At 38.1% G+C, this 5,643-nt stretch overlaps 1 protein-coding gene across 2 annotated transcripts in view; it reads right to left on the bottom strand.

Annotated features, from left to right (window-relative positions):
• MBP (myelin basic protein) overlaps positions 1–5,643 on the bottom strand; it is a 111,510-nt gene that overhangs the window by 105,386 nt on the left and 481 nt on the right. The gene's annotated exons all lie outside the window — the stretch shown is intronic.

Below are 5,643 nucleotides of genomic sequence, written 5' to 3'. Positions count from 1 at the left end.
TGGTGGACAAGGTGAAAGTGACATTGTGAGGTTGGTGAGGAGACAGCAAGGACCACCTCCACCACTCAATGCACCCAACCAGCACTGCCAGCCTGAAGCCACTCCAGCTTGTCCAGCTGAATGATGTCCATCTATCAAGGAAAACYAGGAATGTCAATACCAAGCAGAAAYTAYAGGACAACTGTCCTTAGGGCTCCAAGGTTATTGTTATATTGGAAACTRTGATTTTACTATGATAGTTTTAATACCCTAAGTACAAAAATGAACAAACCTCATGATTGGCCTTTACCACTGTACCGCGCTTTGGCAAGACCATGCCCAGAACAGATGGAGCAGCTGTGACACTGTCCTCCAAAAGACTCTTAGACACCCAGAATACACCCAGAATACTAATCTAATAATTAGGTTCCTTCTAATCTGGAAACTATCATGGCACAATTTAAAACTGAAAAAGAAAAAGAGCAAAATTGGTAGGGCAAGGACAACTATAGAACAGCTATATTTCAGGGCTTTTCCAATTCTTGGAKGACAAATATATTCTTATTGAGATGACAGGCTGCTGTTGCACTACAAGAGTCCTTGATCTAATGTAATCCATTACATACAACCATTCTTTTCCATGGTATATATTTCATATTTATATTTCATGTATTCACAAGACCAGTCAAAATTCAAAAATACAGCCAAACAGCTTTAAGTCTGTCTGGTAGTATTGATCTCTCACACTGTCAAACTTCTTTTTTTTAAGTATCTGAATTCCAAAGAAAGCTGTAAACTGTCCAACTGCATTATTTTACCTGAATGTCCTGACTTCTGAATTAGAAGACGGCTACAAACCAATATATTTTCACTTGTGATCCAGAGATTTCAACTCTTTAGCAGAACCCAAAGATAATGCACCAGTTAAAAATATAAAAGACTACACTATGTGCCTGAATGAATTTTAGGAATATATGTTAGTGTGTATTTGCTTTGATTTTTCCCTCTCTCTTTCCAATCATAATAGTTAGGCAATAGATTCCCTCAGCTGGTAACTTCACCAATCTGGAAAGACCTGAATTTAAACACTTCAAAACATGTAAAATTTCCCTTTTCTTAAAAAAAAAAAAAAATAAAAAAAATACTAAGAATTGCAATTACACACCAAGAAATTTTACAAGTGTTGGAACAAAATTTAAAAAAAAGTCAGATTTAGAAAACATTTTTCCTTCCAATGTGCAAAACAAACCTAGTACAGCTGATACATTGATCAAGAAACTCCTCAAATATAAAGAAAAACCCCACTATTTTACTTTCAGTCATTGTGCATTGAAAAAAAAAAAATCTCTGATTTGATTGGTCATTCCAGAATTATTACTTTCCTTGTTTCTCCCCTTTGAAAGGCCTTCCAAAAGTTCCTGGGAGAAAAAAAAAAGAGTAAAATAAAAACCAATATTAAAGTAAATATTTAGAAAACTAACTTCCTCACTGAATTATTTCAAAATCACTTCAGGACAGAAGCAAAAAAAAAAACTGTCTGAAAATTTCCATGTTATTTCTTGTTTTTCTCTCACGTGCCTTTTGTGTGGGCTGTCCTGGGTTATGTCCAAGATTTACAGCTATTCCAAGCAACAGAACTGGGATTTCACAGTTACTGCAACTGATGCAAGAAGCCTCAGAGGAATGATCTCACTGTAATAACCAAAGAGTTCTCAACTTATTTTTAATGGAGCATTTTAAGAAGCATAAAGCTTCTTCCAGAACATGGAAGCCCAAAAATGTTAAAATCTGAATACTGTTGCCAGGAACTGTTTAAGTGCCTGATATTCAGAAATTCTTTAGCTACTAATAAATGTTCTTCATAGGTTTCGAATTCTTGAAAACAAATAGTAGTAAGCTGTATGTCAATCTCTACTGAAAAAGTTAAACTCAGGATGATCAACCTTTTACAGAAGGGTCAGTCTCTGCAAACCTCACTAGTAAGAAGATGACGTCTAGAAAATTGATGAGATTGACTGACATGTCTCTTAGACATCTAGAAAAAATGTTCTAAAAAACTCCAAAGCCAAATTCTGAAAACAACTGGCAAAGCAAGAAAACACCAGTACAATTTTTCTTCAAAGAAGTTAATAAGACTATTAATCATAAACATAACTCGCATCAAAAGTTTTCATTACCCAAAAGCCCATGCGACACGAGGATTTAACTAACATCAAAAGTTTTTATACCCAAAAGCCCATGTGACATGAGGATTCGAACAGGAGCACATTTGATATGTGTGATGATTAGACTGAAGAAYACATTTCTTTCGTATTGTTACCTAATTAGGTCCAAGGTGAGCACTTTGTGCAGAGTGCCCTGGAAAGTGGATATTAACTCAAGAAATATACAAATAAAGTGCTGGAGCATAGTGTTAGAAGTCTGAAATTCCAGTTGTACAAGAGATTTGAAGTATGTATCCTTTTTCTGATTCTTCTTCCACTGGTTACTAACTTTTTTTTTTTTTTTTTGCTTTACTACATATAAATTCAGGCCTCTTCAGAAATGACAGTTTCCTGCTGATTTTTTTTCTTGGATGCACCTAACAATTCTGGGCACMTTTCTGTCTTCAACAGAGTATTTTAAAGTACCCAGAAAAATTATTGTTTTACAAAAGATTATCAGCTGGCTCTATTTAAAACAGCAGTTCCTGACCTCCTGCTTTTCATCAACCTCCTGCTTTTCATCACTGCTGTCCTTCATTTAAGAGCCTCCCCTGAAAAAGCATGGATAACAGTTTCAACCTGACATCTTGCCTGAAAGAAAAATTATTCAGGTAATTAAACACCACAGGACCGAGCACTTCACCAATGATTCAGAAGACTGCTGTCCTTGAATCCATGGCAGAGTTTATACTTTAAACCTGTATKCAAGAGCAAAGTCTTAGACTGCAAAGTTTCCCGCCTTTTCCTCATTAAACACTGGTTAATTTTCCAGTGTTTTAACCAAAAAATATTAGATGCCATCTATATTAGTCCATAGACAGTGCTGACTATCAAAAAAAAATGTAATATTCTCATGTAAATTACATTAATTTAATTCTGGGAAGCAAAAGTTTGAACCAAGTGGCCCAGGTTCTAATAGATGAGCACCAATTTATTTTCATAGTTCTTCCTTCTAGCAGGTAAGGAGCTAACAGAAAACAGGTAGCGTTTGAACACTGAACAACTTCTGCTACCTACACTTCAAGGGAGTATGAGATGGATATTTCAGTTTATTCAGCCTTCTCTAAACTGTTTTTAAGTGTTTCTTTAGTCACAAAAAACCATGCAGCAGAGCAATTAGAGCTGAAACTATAAATATGTGTTCTGTTTGATGGAATAAATAACAGARGCGGCTATTTCGACCATATGGGTAATTTATACCAAGTACTGAACAAACCATCACAAAAAGAACAAACAAGAAATTATTGGATACAGAACAGTATTGAGACTCGCTCGGATTGCTCTCCTGCCTCATCCCACAATTACTGCTCYATGTACCTCCATCTGCAATCTAACACTCATCTTCTAACACTAATACTCATCTTCTCCAACTCTCTGAACTGGAAAGAAATGGATGCATGTCCCAGTTATGCTCTCAATTAGTGGAGTGACAAGTGTCAAGTCTTGGTTGTTGCCACATCTTGAAAACAGATATAATCCTTCCCTACACATGCAGGATACTTTGAGACTATGATTTCCAGAATTCTGYCAAGCTTGTCTTTAAAGAGGCCTTGTAGAACTAGAAATCCAGGTATCATAGGGGAGCTATCATTACCAGAAGTAAATCTCAGTGAAAGAACAATTTTGTCATGAAAATTTTCACAAACTCACAAAATTAAGCAATTATAAATATGAAACTATTTTAAGTAACATGCTGCAATTTGCATAATTAAGAATCTGGTGAGCTAAAATTCATCACAATAGTGATGCAACATTCACTACCTTATTGATATTAGCTATCATGACAGAACAGGGGCTTTGAAAGTCTGTGAACATTCTTCAGCTGTACAGCATGGTATAAATTCAATTTCTCTTCTTAATTCTCTACTTACAAATCCAGTGAAGTTGACAACACATTGTATTCATCAATTTCTCCCCACACAGTGAAAATTAATTTGAATCCATTTCATTAAGATACCACTCTTTGCCTTTTTCTTTTCATTATAAATATCAAGCTTTATTTTAAGTATATTATCTCTTAGCCTAATGCAGGAACACGGCTTGGAAAATTAGTATCCCTCAATATAACTCCTATGCGTGGGCCTTCGCAAACAAGAACTTGYCCTCTGACCATCTTATCAGTGATAACGCTTCATCAGCATTGATGTAGAATGCTTCATCTGGTTACCTATCTCCTCAGAGACTGAAAAGGCCCCTGTGTAAGGTCAAAGAAAGAACTAYAAACTTGGTCTTTGGTCAAGAACAAAGGCAACACTTCCACCCATGGGAATCCTTGAGCCACAGCTGCATGGAGAGAGCATTTTAGGGCAGCATCACTACAAGCTCCCTTATCCTGGTCCCCTCTAGGCAGTTACTGGTAGAAACTTTGGTAAACCAGGTGTGGCACTTGTAATGTTCTCGTGGTGTTCTTTGAAATTATTCAGAATGCAATCCATGACAGGCAGAGCTGATGTAAAACACAAATATATAACCTATGATGCTTGAGAGCTTTGATGGACTCACACCAGTGATTACTAATTGCTCTAAGGTGATTTAAAGATTTTAGAGRACTGTTTCCTACTTGACTGCCAACAGTAATCAGACCATTAACATAAACCAAGATGGTTCTGTTTCTCTGTTATTATTTACCCTGASTGTCAGGGAGCACTTCATCATCCTTCCAGTCAGGTATTTCAAGCCTTTGTACACAATCACCCACAATCCACAAGCTAAMTTGTTTGTATCTGTGAACTGGCAGTACTCCATACCAACAAAATTTGATTAGTCTCAGTTCTTTAAAAATTATTAGTGAATATAAAAGAAAAAAACAGTGCATTATGCATGCTATCACTCCTCGTCACCTGAGACTCCGTTCTGATTCCACTGAAGAGGGGTAAAACTTCAGTTTCTCCACAAGAAATTGTTATTTTCTCAGTTTCTTCATATTATTTCAATCTTTACTCCAAACGCAGCATCTGATATACTGAAGGGCAAAGGCGGTGCAYACAGGAAATACTATCAGGATGGACACACTTAAAATTACAAAAATCATGTTTACATTCTTTCCAAGGCAAATCATGCAGCGATTTTTAAAAGGTCTCCACAAGCGTACAAAAGCACTAAAACAGCAGGCTTTGCTATCGCCACAGCWCATCACACACGCACACGCGGAGACACAGTTATTTTAAACCCCGCCAAACGCTCCCCAGCAGGCGCACAGCCCTAGCACAGCCGGGGACACGCAYCACAAGCACGGCAACTTCGAGCCGAGCCAAGCCGCCGAGGGCGGACGAGGTGGCGGGTCCCGGGGACGCTTGACAGGAGCGTCCCAGCGGCACCTCGGAGGCGCCGSAGCCCCGTCCACACCTTCCCCACAGAAACTCCCATGGAAATCCCTGCAAGAGCCGGTGAGTGCCCCGCCGCGCAGGGGGCAGAGGTTGGATCACGGCGAGGGCAGCACCTGCCCGCTCCTCAGCTCTCC

The sequence above is a fragment of the Malurus melanocephalus genome, unplaced genomic scaffold, assembly GCF_030028575.1.
Source record: "Malurus melanocephalus ecotype Western Australia unplaced genomic scaffold, MMel_1.1 scaffold_69, whole genome shotgun sequence".
Lineage (NCBI taxonomy): Eukaryota > Metazoa > Chordata > Aves > Passeriformes > Maluridae > Malurus > Malurus melanocephalus.
The sequence above is the reverse complement of the archived record's forward strand: the minus strand, read 5'-3'. Positions and strand labels throughout refer to the sequence as shown.